Raw genomic sequence first — 14,735 nt, 5'->3', positions numbered from 1 at the left:
AAATTGAGGTCTGGAAAAAAAAGCGGCGGGGGGGGGGGGGGGGGGCATTTCCTAAAATCTCTCACTCTTCTAGCTCAAGAAATAAAAACTCTAGGGACAACTCTGGAATTTTCTATCTCATTTGTTTTTCATTAATTTTAGTAAGGTACAGTGATATCATTATTCTCAGTCGCCCTGGGTGATTCCAATATTGATTTTGAGATGTTGCCAGCCATTCTACAGAATGCATGTCATTTATAAGGTTCTACTTCACTTCTATGGGCATATTTACATTCTGAATGTTTTATACTTTCCAGATGATAATGTCATATGAAATATGATAGCATATTTCTCAGTTCTAATCATTTCTACCTCCAGCAAACTCAAGACCCTTTGGTGTCTTATTCTATTTCAGTTTAATTCAAATGAAACACAAGAGGAAATTCTTCATAATCATCTAATGTTGAAAAAATATTTTAAAAGTTTAGTTACTGACTCCTAACTATGCAAATATTCTCACCAAATATTCCTAAACTCTATATTTTAAATTTTTATTATATTTATATAAACTGACTCATTTTCAGAAAATGGTAGATTAAGAAGGTACAATATATATGAATAAAATGATCCAAACCAAAAAGCAAGCTTCTCCTCTAATGTAGAGGTTACAAACTGAAATGACTTCAAGGACTAAGAGGGTCACATAAACATGTAAAATGGGCCAATGATACACACAAGGGAGTGGTGTGGATTGTGGCAAAATGAAACTCCATCACCTGCCAATGGCGGTAGCAGCTGCTACTTAACCAAAGTGGATGGCTGTCATGAGGAAACATGGTCAGTGCTGTCAAATTTTTATTTGTACATATGATTTTTTTAAAGAGATACCTAAAATCTGGATATTTTTAAGGGAAATTTCACACTCTGCATGGCAAACAGAACACATCCAGGCCACAAGACTGGACTACTCTAGTTAGCACCATCAAATGTTAGTACCCACTAAAATTCAGTGTTCTATACCTTCCAGTTTTGACAAGATACCTTGATTATATTTCATAGATACTAGGAGTCTCCAGTTGTTGTTACTTAATTCCTGGTTGTTAGCGGAGTCTATATGGCAAGTGTTTCTTTCAACCAGTATAGACGGCTAATATGCCAATACAGGTACTCACCTCAGGAATCCAAGCTAAAGAAAACACAGTAACTTATTTCGTAAAATCTATAAATTGCCTTTAAAAAGGTCCTCCCAGCTATCATTCTAGAAGCTTCTCTCTACGAATCCTGCTACAAAATAACAGAAGAAACCCTGGGTCCTACACTGGGGGACCCCTTTCTGAGACCATTTACTTTGATTCATTTCCCTCCCAAGCCTTCCCAGTTTTTGTTTGTTTGTTTGTTTGTTTGTTTGTTTTTCATTTTTTAGGGCATCTGTTACTATGGAAGCAAAGGTGCCAAATACTTGGACAGAACTGAATAAAACCCCAGCTTCAGTATAAAAATCAGCTGATGTTCAAGCAAGGGTCACCAACCAAGCACATTCATATCAGGTGTGAGACAATAGAGCACCAGGTGTAAGTTGCATCTAGTAATCAACTATGTATTCTTAAAGGTTTTTGGTTTTTTGGGTTTTTTTTTTTTAAGAAGCTCAGTTTATAGACTGTATTTTTGGAAAACTTGCTTTGAGCTTATATATAGTTTGCATCATGACTTTCTCTCTTTTTAGTGTACTTAGAATAGTTACATTACACCCCTATCTAATGTTTATATTTTTCTCTAATCAGGAACAAAGAGCATTCATTTTCCCTGCCATGTCTTTCCTTATATAATGAACATTGGTGTGCAACTAATTTTCTAAGGAAATAGGTTGGATCATTGATAGTTCCCATTCCAGAAACTTAAACTATGGCCTTTCCCTTTGACATCTGGACTCATTTTCTTTATATTTTTATTGTATTTGCCCTGAACAGAGATCAAACCTACAACCTTGGTGTTTCAAAATGATGCTCTAACCAACTTAGCTACCTGACTAGGGATGGGCTCATTTTTTAGCTTAGGTAACATCCACTCATCCACAAACATTCATTAAATGTGTATGCATAAAGCTAGGTACTAGGAACACAAAGACCAAGATACAAGATACCTGCTTTAGAAGAAAGGAGTCTAGTGCAAGAAGGGAGTCAAGGTCAAGTAAAAAACATCTACAAAACTCTGTGATAAATGCTTTAAGAGGGATAGCCCAGGGGCTTCAGTGGTGCAATCGGTTAGCGCGCGGTACTTATAAGAGGGATAGCCCAGAAGCATGGGGAATACTTTTTTTTTTTGGGGGGGAGGGGGGTGGTATCTGGGTAGGAGGTTTTTCAATGAGAGGGTGATAATCAGATGATCAGATGTTCATTTTAGGTTGGAATGAAGACAAAGAGAACATGTAGTAAATTGACACAAGGTCTCATTGAGAGAGGCTAAGAGGTATAGGGAAGGACACATGTGAGAAAGTTTTAAGTTGATGAGATTTAGGAAGCTCGTGGCTGTGAGGACAAAGAAGAGTGAAGTCTACCTGGAGTAGTAAGAAAATAAGAGAAAATTTAAAGGTAGTTCTTGTCTTAAAAACTCTTAGAAAGTGTAAAACAAACTACTAATTAGCTCAGGTTATGAACAGCTGTTATCCAAATAGTATTGGACAATTCTTTTTATTATTTGCTTCCATGTCTCTAAAATCTAGAGAAACAACAACATTGTTCTAAAAATCATACAGATGATGATCGCTCTACATTCAGTTTCTGTAAGGTGTGTTTTTTCCTTTAACCCCCTCTTCCATCGTGTTTATATATTTGGGGGAAGAATCTGTCTTTTGAATAAATGAAGCATACATTTCTACTCTTCTCTTCCAGGAAGTTCTCTCCCTGGGTCAGTAAATTGCAGTGGAGCTAAATCAGGAAAGGGAGCAAGTCAGTTGACAGTAAGAACAATTAGCTAGAAAATCAGTGTTTTATGCACATCCATTTGGGTAAATCAAATGACCATGCTTAGAAGCAAAGGGATCAAGTTCCATCCAGAAAATAACTAAGAGTTTCTAAAATAGTGTATCAATCTTGAATTTGAATTGAAAAGTGAAGCTAACAATAACAACTTTTGAATCTATCTATCATAGATCTTATATTTGGGACCAAAGGTGCGAGTGAGCCCTTGCCCACCCCCCTATAATTTGTTATATGAGTGACGGAGCCAATGATGTTTGCTCCTAACCATCCTAACAATGGAGCAATGAAGGCCTGGGGGATGAAATAGTGCTTTAAAAAAAACAAAGATACTCTCCGTTGCCAATTTACCTTCATCACCAATGACACAGATGGCAATGCCTTTGAAAATGGGCAGAAGCATTCCTATAACTGACATCTGTTTTAAAGAGAAAGCTAAATTTGTTTCTTATACAAGCCACTGAATATTGATTTTTGGCTTTGATCATTCAGTTAATCATAATACTGAACACAGCCAAGCAGTCAATGCATTTACTTTCTTTTCATGAGGAAATTTGCATGGAGAGAAATGCTGAATCAGAGGATTTGAGAGTGGAGGTGGGTTGTTTAATCCAGCAATTGTTAAATTATTGAAGGTTGAAAGGACTCCAAACAAAGCTTCTCTTCTCACCTACTGAATTGCCATATGGCAGAGTGTTGATGGACAATGGGATTCAGATGAGCCAGGATTTGACTGCTCTTTGTTACCCTGTTTAACCTGCATGATATACTGCCTTGAATAACCTATTTTACAGAGCTCTATGAAGACTAATTAAGATACACAAGTCAAATGGGTGGGTAAAGGCTTAAACATCTTGTTCAATATGTTCGCTATAATCTCAGTATAGTCTATTTTTCTTATAATCTACATTGCTGATGCACAAGCAGCTAAAGTGTGTGTGTATGTGTGTGTGAACAACTGAGTGTTGCCTTTCTAAAATAGCTACCCAATCAGACCAGATCCTACATCTGAGAAGGCAAGAGCACAAATGGAACACAAATGGAGTCCTGATTATTATATACCTTAGATATTTAGATATGATAATTCAAGCTAAAATTGTTAAGGATGAGCCATGTCCCTGCTCTAATAAATATGCCTCCATAACAACCTAGAAGCCAGGTTTAAATATATCATGTCTTGAAATTCACATGATAAAATAAGGAAATCCAACCTACTGCTCCCTTCTCTTTCTACCCTGGCCTCCAGGACTTGTATGTGGACAACAACATCTGTAAGTCCAAACCCCCATTATCAGTCTCTCCTCAGCCCCACTGGGGCCCATGAGCCTTATAAGCTGGGGAGTCCAAGGTCCTGGGTTTGTGGAGCAGGACCCAGAGGGGGCCATAGTGGCACGTGGGCTCTTAGATGCAGGAGGGTGTAGCCCAGCTCAGCTCCTTATCATGCAGTGTCCACGACAAAACCACCCCTTAGTAACTTAAGATTTTATCTGTTCTGTTTTTAGTGCAACAGAAAGTTGCACTAAAGTCCCTTCCCTTTGCAAGTTTTCTTTCCTCTGGGAAAAGTTTATAAACAGTTATCAAAGCAACCCAAACCTGCACATTAAATTACTTGGTTAGCCACAGATATCTCCTACTTAGAATGAAAACTGTAGGAAGAATGCACACGGGCCCATGGATGATTTTTTTAGTATTATGGACCAACAGTTATTTAAACCAAGAGCCCAGTATTCTTGATGGACTAAACTCCAACATTACAGTAGATCAGCTAATTCAGAATAAAAAGAAGCCTAACCTTGTGTGAGTGCCCCAGTTGTTGCCAAACTATACCTCTTACTTCTGCTGAACAGCTTCCTCCCGGTAATCTGTTCATTGGCTCTTGCCTGACTCGAGAATGGGATCCCCTCTTCCACAATCCTGCCCATACAGGAAGATCTGAAAAGCCACCTTCCTCAGGACATGCCACTGCTGACACCAGGAGCAAACTTCTCCTGTGTGGGGCACTATGGTGGCCCTTATACCTCAAACCCTGTGTTATCTTATCTGTGTTCTACATCTCAGTGGTTGCTCCCTCTACAGGGGAGGGACAGATGGCTGCTACTCAATCCTGTTCACCTCCAAGTTCTGGGTAATGGCCATTTTTGTCTTTTTGTTTTCATTTGGTTTGGGTTGTTTAGCATCCATCCCATCTTGCTTGCTTCTTTTACTGTAAAAGGGGCAGTGGGCCTGCTAACCAAGGTGCCCTCCCCTTTCTGATGCAAGTGGCCTGGGTGTGGTGAGCAAGCTTCAAAGGATAACCACCAGAGGACCGTGGCCCAGCCCTGAGCAGGCTGTTCTTGGTCATTTCTCTAGCTCCTGACATCTAGACCAGGGAACTGGCTAAGTTCTGCTTAGCTTCTGAGCCTGTCTTTCGGTGATGGTTGTTATTGTTTTTGCCCCACTTCCCTCAATTCTGACAATTCTATTAGCTATCTCACAACCTTCTAGTAAATTCTCTTTGCTGAAGATAGACAGTTTCTGTCATTGGCATGCAAACTAAGGTTCATGCTGATATACTTGGCAGAGCCCCTGACATAAGAGATAATCAATGAATGTTGGTTACATAAATGAATAATTACAACCTGAATGTGGATCACTGCCATATTTGTAAAATAGTGGGGTTTTATTTTGTTTAATAAAACAATATGTCATCATTGACTAAATTTTGAAAAATATGGAACAGTCTAAAAAAAAAGTAATCCATATTTCTACCAACCCAGGCATTGCTTAACTTTGTTTGGGTTTCAGTTTTTATATGTCTGTGTGATATTTCCACAAAACACATATTGCAATGCAGTAGTGCATTTGGTTATTTCCACTTAAAATTGTTGTTCCATGTCATTACATAAGATTTGAAATAGTCAATTTCAACATCTATGGAATAGTCTATCATTTAGAAACCTTCAAATACTTTTAACCAGTCCCCAATTTTTAGTTACATAAGTTTATTGTTTCTGTTATGCAAATTATGTAAATAATACTCTATATAAAATTTGTCTGTTTCTGCAAAGACTAAAATAAAAGTGAAATTAAAAGCCAAAGAAATAGCTTGACCTGGGTGGCTCAGTAGGTTGAATGTTGCCTTGCGCACCGAAAGGTTGCTGGTTTGGTTCAGAACAGGGTGCACAGGTGGAAGGCAACTGATCTCTCTTTCTCTCTCTCTCTCTTCATGTACATGTGCGTCCTCAGGTGAGGATTTTTTTTAAAAGCCAGAGAAATAGTATGTCAAATAACTTGAACTTTTAAAAGCTCCCACAAATATTTTCAAACTGTTTTTGGGAAGGTTGTATACTGTAAGTCTTCACCAGTACCAATGAGAATATCCTTCTCACTGCATCCTTGCCAGTACTTTACTATTTTATACACACACACACACACACACACACACACACACACAACAGTACACACACTGTTTAATATGTGAAGCATAGTATCTCACTTTTGTTTTAATTTGCATTTATGTGATTAATAGTAGGAATATTTATTAAATATATGTATGAGCCTTTTATTTCTCCCTTTTATTGCTTATTCAGATATTTAAATAACTCTGTTAAGATGTTATTTTCTACTTACTAATATGCAAGAATTCAGTGTAACTCTTACATTATCTGTTCTATCATCCGTGGTGTCACTACTTTTCTCCACGACTGTTTTCTACTTTAAACTATATTTTTCTACATGAAAAGGTTTAAAACATATTTAAATCTATCTTTTGCTTTGTGATTCTTTTCATTAACTTTATATTAAAAAGTTCTTCTCTGAAATGGCTAAATATTTCCTTTTAGCTTTGTTTTTTTGCCTGGAAACCATCTAGGCCAGTGGTCGGCAAACTCTTTAGTCAACAGAGCCAAATATCAACAGTACAATGATTGAAATTTCTTTTGAAATCCAAATTTTTTAAACTTAAACTATATAGGTAGATACATTGTTATTAACTTAATTAGGGTACTCCTTCAATCGCACTGTATGTGCGCGCCCACACATGGTATTTTGTGGAAGAGCCATTCTCAAGGGGCCAAAGAGCCACATGAGGCTCACGAGGTGCAGTTTGCTGACCACTGTTCTAGGGAGTCATGTAATTAGAAGTTCTTAGTTGAATGTTTCCTACATACTTAGCCAATTTCCTTGACTCTTGTCAAATACTCTCTATTTCAAAATGCTTTTTCCATCACTTTTTTTTTTTTTTTTTTACCCAAAAACTACCTGAGCCTATTTCCAGGCTATTCTATTCCAATGAGCTATGTATTGATTCTTACACCAGTACTACACTGCTATAATGATTATAGCTTGATACTACACTGCTATATGATTATAGCTTTATTTCTAGAAGATTACTCACCCACTCCATATATATTCTTTTGCAAAATTTTCCTGACTTCTGTCATGTGGTTATTTTTCCAGACAAATTTTAAAATCATTTTTTCAAGTTTCCCAAATCCCAATGCAATAAAACTAATTAATCATGGAGAAATAACCAGTTCATCATTTTCATCTTTTTACCCAAGAATAAGGAATATTTTCATTTGTTTGTTTCTTATTTTATGTGTCTGTGTGAAATTTTATAGTTTCCTAAGTATTTAGATATTTCTTATTAGTCCCCAGTATTTTATGTCCATTTGCTATGTTTCCTATTCCTAGATAATTTATACTTTTGTGGATACACGGACAGAAACATTTTCCATTGTATTTTTAGTTGGTAAATGCTGGCATTTTGGGGAGCCAATGTTTTTTGAACATGCATTATTACATAACCATCCACCTTACTAAAATCTCTTATTAGTTTCTTTAGGTTTTAACTTATTCAACTGTGTATCCATCAAGACACAATCTCTGATTTTTCACTACTTAGGTAAAAAGTTATACCTAACCATATGCATTAAGCAATTTTTTTTGTTTTTAAAAATCACCTCTCAGGCAAAAAAAATAAAATGACATGAAATTGCGGACACCCTAGAAATCCCAAATGTAACCTGTGTTCCTGTGCTGAACCACATTCACTTCCCTCAGGCACTGTCTTGCTCTTGAAAACTGCCAAAAAGAGCTCTGAATGAGAAACATTGTCACTTCTCACTTGGATTAAATAGGACAAGTTAAACAATTCAGCTGGTTCCTAAGGATTTTGACACCAGGTACATGTTCTCATACAAAGAGCAATCTGTCTCTTATTTTAACCCAGAGACAATAGGCAGGGTGACTTTGAAAACAGAACAGGGTCCATCTAGATGTATTCAGAAAGCAATTGCATGGCCATATATATATATATATATATATATATATATATATATATATATATATATATATAAATATAATATATATATATATGAACAGATTCTCTTTTCCTCAGATTAGCATGCTTTCTATTTTAAAATATCGGGATAATAGTATCTACTAATTGTCAATTCATCAAATATTTGTTGTGCATTTTATTAGATTCTGTATTGAGAAACATTGGAGGGCTATCTATAGCAATAAGTAGGGATAAGGACTGATGAGAACCTGGGACATAACAGAAATTTAATAGTAAATAATGTTATTGATTATTAATTATTGTTATTTATTAATCTCTAGAAGGCTGAAAGTCTAGTTCACCCTTGTCTTCCTAGGGCCTGGCATGGCAAATATAAATGTCCAACAAAATATTTCTATAATATTTGTTGATTGACTGATATATTTTTACAAAATCCTCAATTGCCAGAAAATATTTGGACTCAATTATTAACTGATCACTTAAAACCACTTCTTAGTAGATGCTTTTGTTAAAGTCAAGAATACTCCTCTTTTGAAGTCATAATGAGATTCTTAATTGTTCTTTTTTATACAACATAGTAAGTTTAAAAATTTCTAAAAAATCAGATCTTTAAAATGGCCTAGAAAAAAAAATGGCTATGAGGAAGAGTAGTCATTCCTTCACTCATTCACCAAACATTTATTAAACATCTTCTACATGTAAGATACAAAATAAATGGCCATCACAGAGCTTACACACATTAAATAGCCAAATAAATAAATAGAAAATAAGTGCTATAGAAGGAAAGCAGCAAGGTGGTGAGAGATTTGGGTTATGGGGAAGGGAGATCAAAGAGGCCCAAAGGATGAGTACAGCTTGAATTGCAAAGTATAGGGGGCAAGTGCTTGGGATATCCGAGAAACAGACAGCAGAACAGTAAGGCAGCAGCAAGAGGAAGAAATGCCCAAAATGAGGCAGCCCAAGTACCCAAGACTCTGAGGGTCTCTGGAATTTGTCCCAGAAAAGTAAATGTATTTTATGCAGAGGACTGACATGATCCTACCTGTTATGGATGAAGTATCAGAGGGGTGAAGCAAGCAACCAGGCATCTTGCTAGATTATACAAATAATCCAGAGGAGAGATGAGGACTTGAAGTTTGATGGTGATGGGGGTAGGGATGGAAAGAAGAATCTATCAAGATAGATTCAGAGATATGAATAGAAAGACTGAATGTTTAAGACTGTGATAGTTTTGGGTGTGGAAGACAAAGGGAATGGAGGTATTGTTACAGAAGACCAAAGAACTATCAAGCAGGCTTCCTAGAGAAAGGGAGGGACCCCATTTATTAACACTAGTGGATTCCGGGAATAATTTCCAAATCAGAGTGAACAGGCAAAGAGCTTCACTTTTTATAACCTGCTGGGGTCTTTGTGTTGCAGATAAGGTTCCACCCTCTTTCGTGGGCTTACCAAAGGGCCCCCAGGTGTTGGGGGGTCCACAGGCCATATCCAATGGTCTGTCCTGGGGCCAGTGATAATGACCCTCCGCCCCCCCAGGGCAGTGCATTGTTCACAGTTTTAAGGCTTGACATGCCTTGCAAGACCAGTTTCCTCCTTAGTATCAAAGATGATTCTTGAGTTTCTGGTTAAAGCAACTCCATGAATAGAGGTGCCATTTACCAGGATAAGAAAGATTAGAAAGGTGTTAAGATTGGGGTATTTTTGTTACTGTTGTTATTTTTGCTGTTTGGTTGAGATTTGGTTTTTTTTGTTTATTTGTTTGTTTGTTTGCATTGTTGGTGGGGTAGCAAAAAAGAGAGGAAGGCAACATTAATAAATCTATTTGGGACAGGGTATTGTAGGTATATTACCTTTTCAAAACTCAGGTCCTGGATTGTCTGGGTTTCCAGGAAAGTGACATTTGTATAAGTGAGGTATGTTTGAATGCTGCTCTTCCCTACCATGTTTGGGTAAATTAAACCTCAGGTAAATTAAACCTTAAACAACCTTTAAAGTCATTCCTGAGCCCATACCACTCTGACTTTACTTTCTGCTTGGATGCTGACTAATATTAAAGTAGTCCTCCAGCACAGATCTTAGGGATGTTGGCATACTGGGCTGAATAGTGTCCCCCCAAAATTCATGTCCAACCAGAACCTATAAATATGATCTTATTTGAAAACAGGGTCTTTACAGGTGTGTCAAGTTAAGGTGAAGTCATACCGAATTAGGGTGGACCCTTAATCCAATATGAATGGCATCTTTATAAAAAGGAGGAACTCTGCCATGTGAGGATAAAGACAGATTGGAGTTAAGCAGGTGCAAGTTAAGGAACACCTGGGGCTATGAGACTCTAGAAGAGGCAAGAAAGCCCCTCCCATAGGGGCTTCAGAGGGCACACAGCCTTGGCAGCACCTTGAATTAGGGACTTCTAGCCTCCAGAACTGTGAGAGAATACGTTTTTGTTTTAAGCCACTCAGTTTTTGGCAATTTGTTATGGCAGCCCTAGGAAACTAATACAATTGGGAAGGTTAAATGAGATCACATATTTGAACCCGACTAGCATGATACCAGGTACCTAGTATAGATAAGTTAAATATTTCCCTTCCTCTTATAATGGTCACCACTGTTTTCTTGGTGGTTTCTATCATGAGTAACACACATACCACATGCATATACATTGAGATAAGTCTTCCTTATCTAAAGTTTTTCTATGCTTCTATTACAGAAACCTGAGGCCTGGGAAAGTTAAAGAGCTTTCCCCAGATCACAAATCTAAATACATGAGAGTCAGAGCTCCAACTCAGCTCTGTCTCACCAACAAGATGAAACCACACCCTTACAGTTGTCGGCAACCTACGGCTCCAGACCTGCATGCGGCTCTTTTGAAGCTTTACCGCGGCTCCGACAACTTGCAAGCCTGTGTGAAAATGAAGGTAATGTCTTACAGCCCTGATGTGCTGACACTGTGCACTGAGGTTAAGGAGCAAAAATCCCATTAACCAGGTAAATTAAATATTTTAATTAGCTATTAATTTGCAAAAATATATTTTACATTGTTAAGTGAAAAAGTCCTTTTTTTCTTCAGATTGACAGCTAACTGCATGATCTGGTATATAGCATTAAGGTAAGAAACAATATATGCAGTGTTATATTTGCTTTAAATGTCGCAATGATTTTGCGGCTCCCAGGTTTTTTTTTTTCCTTCGGAAATGGGTCCAAGTGGCTCTTTATGTCTTAAAGGTTGCAGATCCCTGCCCTAGGACACCTGCCTCTCACACCTGCAGTATTTCAGCAAACTCTGACACAGTGAAGGAGAGAGAGGCAGTGCCAAATGGTGTTTCCAATGGCTGCAATTAAAACTCACATTCATTTACCAAGTGACAAACTGTAGGGATCTAGTACAACCATTTTCTATCCATTCACACACAAGCAGAAACATGTTATGCTAAGACCAATACTGTCAATGAACTTGTCATCAACTTGTACTGTTGCCATCTGCTTTGCACATATGTATTCCAAGTCAATGTATCATCAGATTGGACATTTCCAAGTTTAATTTCCTTAAAGGCATTTTCCTTAAGCATTCCCCCATTTGATTTTGATGATACTGACTCATTTTTTGCTACCTAAGTAGACCGTAAAATAAATACTGTATGTATGGAGAGAAGTGTGCCTAAACTTTGTAGTCAAAGGGGGCCATCCTTTAAATTATAAAGCAAAATAAATAAATAAATAAATAAAAGCATATTCTAAATCTAAATTTATTTTCGTCTCTGAGTTGTACTGCTGAATATAACAGATGTAGCACTATAGGGTGACAGAGCTGTTCTTGTGGGGTGTCAGTTTCATAGGCCCTAGTGTCATAGGGGCTTGTGAAGAGCATCTAGCCCTCTGGACTCAGGTGAGAGTGTCTACATGTCACCAGACCCCAGAAGAGAAAAGGGTGCCACTGAGAGGTTCTGAGTTACCTAAGACCCTGTGGCTATTTCGTGGTAGAAAGAACCCAGTGGAACTTCAGGTTTCCTGATTGCCCCCTAAGCTATCAGCAACTATTAACTATGACACTTACCTCTGGCATTGTGTCAACTTCTTTTTTTCTTTATTAATTTAGCGTAAAAGTGTCCACCACTGATAGCCCCGGTCCTTCAAATTCCCTTTAACGGATACCTAATGCTGAATTAACTTGTGTCCCAGGTTTAAAGCTTCAGATATGCACACATGGGTTCAAGAAGGGCTGACACGCGTCTCCACACTGGGCACTCCTCTCTGGACTTTTCAAGTGTACCCTCCAGGAGGAGGCCCACAGAGCACTCAATTTTGACAAGAGTTTGGCACCGAGAGTCTCTTCCATGCTCTGCCCACACGCGTGCCGTGAGCAGAAGTTCTCTCTCTCCATTACAACCCACCACGCTCGCGCACACACACTCCAAAGCGAGTAACAAAGAACAACACAGCTCCTTACAGGCTCCGCTACGGCATCTTCCCGTCCACACCTGCCAAGAGAGACAAAAGCCACCAGGGAATCCTGCCCCCGGCAATAGGTCCAATCCTCCTGGGGAGGTGCAGGCACCATGGCACCCCCGGGGCGTGCAGGGCTGGATACACAAAGAGCTCGTCCTGGGCTTGCCAGTGAGTGGTCCTGGGACCAGCGCGCTCCCAAGACTGGATCCGGGGTTCTCCCCCGCGCCCTCCTACCCAGCAAAAAGGAACTCTCCTTTATTCGACCCGCGGAGAGCCGGGTCTGGAGGGTAGCGCATGGGTGTGTGTGTGAGAGAGAGAGAGGGGGGCGGGAGGCGGTCCCCGATTGCCAGCGGATCCCCAGCCCTTGACATCTCCTAGGAGATGCCACATTGCGCGCTGCTGTCACCGATGTCCGCTTCGCATCCTCTCGCGGCGAAGCAAGATGCCCCCGGTCCCAGCCGCGCGCATCCCCGCAGGCGCCCCTCCCCGCGCCCCGATCCGCCCGGCAGCCCCTCGGGGCGCGCCCGCCTACCTGGCGGCTGGCTGTCAGCGCGGCGGCTGCGCCTCATCCCCGTCCCCGCCGCCGGCGCTGCTACGAGGCTGGGAGCGCCATGTTCCCGGTGTGCACGGGCGGACGCCGGGCAACTACTACGGGCTGGGGGTGCGGGAGGCCGTGGGGAGGGGCGGGGTGGGGGTGGGGGGAGCAGATCCAAAGCTTTCCACTCTCCACCCAAGCCTCCCCCAGCTACTGAGCATGCCCAGCTGCCCGGCGTCGCCCCTCGGAGGACTTGCCGTGAGCGCACGCAGCTAGTCCGGGTTTTCGCGGCAGCCGGCGGGAGGCAGGCGGGAGCGGCTGCGGGGGGCGGGGGTGGAGAGGTGTCGGGGGGGAGGGTCGGGGGAGTGTCTACTCACAGCGGAGAAAGCCTCCTTTCGCCCATCCAATCGCACTATATCCTCTGCCTCCCCAGAGCGGGCAGCTCCTGCACGCCCCCACCCCACACGCTCTGGTTTATGCAGAAACGTTGTGCAGGACCGATGCAGGGCGAGCTTTGCTTGAGAGGAGAGCTAGGAGTGGGAGGGGGCGGGGCTGAGAGGCAGATTTTTTTCCTCTCTCCGTAGCCTAGAACCGCGTTTCTCAAACTTGAATGTGCCGGTGAAGGAGCAAGCCGGTTAGATTTCAGTTGGTCGGACCTGAGGCCTGATATTCTAGCCCAACTAGCTCCCAAGTGATGTGACGCGCCTGGTCCTGCCACCACTGCTGAGTAGCAAGACTCTGGGGCACCCCACACTATGACCTCCAGGGGCCATCCTTCAATCAGCCAGCCTGTAAGGTCTCTGGCATCCACAGAGGCCCCACCTGCCCACAGATGGTGTGACTGCTAACAATCGCAGGTGTCCCCTCACCCCCACCCTGTCCCCAGCCCACCCGGGGGTTGCTGTGCTCGCCCTGGGAGGAATCTCAGTAGAGCTTGCCTCTGAGCACCCAGCACAAACTGGGTACTGACAGAATTGGAGGCCTAAGGGAATAGGGGTTGCTTAACCTCTCCAAACTCGCTTTGCTAGGTGACTAGCAAACTACTAGTAGTTGCTAGCTGAGCCTCTACTCAAATCAAAACCAATTTGCTTTGGCTTGTTTCCCTGCCTTTCCTGAACTGGGACACAAAAAAAAAACTGAAACTACACATCAAAGTGTCAATGGTTAAGACTGGGTTTGCCCACCTAAGAAGACTGATGGGAGCAGAGTGATTATGTACCAAGAGTTGACAGGTGTTTCTGATGAGTGATGTCTGAGCTGAGATTTGCAATATCTTGTGATTCATCTTAAATCCCCCAGTTATTCACTCTCTTCCCAACCCCCAAAGCGCCAAAGGCTCTGGAATTGACAAGAATATTCACTGTATGTTACAAGTGAGAGAGAGAAAGAGAGACACTCACAAAACCAGTCATGAGTTTCAACTTGGAACAGAAAATCACACCCTTGTCTGTCCTCAGATGCCAAACAGTACCCTCATAAACTATTATGATAGGGTGTCTGTTCCCATACCTCTAAAGCA

At 40.9% G+C, this 14,735-nt stretch overlaps 1 protein-coding gene across 2 annotated transcripts in view; it reads right to left on the bottom strand.

Annotated features, from left to right (window-relative positions):
- PAK5 (p21 (RAC1) activated kinase 5) overlaps window positions 1–13,663 on the bottom strand; it is a 229,788-nt gene extending 216,125 nt beyond the window's left edge. The window contains exon 1 of one of the 2 annotated variants that reach the window (XM_084888174.1): window positions 13,594–13,663. The gene's annotated coding sequence lies outside the window, so the exon portion shown is untranslated. Of the gene's footprint in view, window positions 1–13,213; window positions 13,509–13,593 lie in introns of those variants that run through there. The other variant, XM_084888173.1, reaches the window with a different exon arrangement.
- Between the last annotated feature and the right edge of the window lie 1,072 nt (window positions 13,664–14,735).

The sequence above is a fragment of the Pipistrellus hanaki genome (genome assembly GCF_964339955.1).
Source record: "Pipistrellus hanaki genome assembly, chromosome: 6".
Lineage (NCBI taxonomy): Eukaryota > Metazoa > Chordata > Mammalia > Chiroptera > Vespertilionidae > Pipistrellus > Pipistrellus hanaki.
The sequence above is the reverse complement of the archived record's forward strand: the minus strand, read 5'-3'. Positions and strand labels throughout refer to the sequence as shown.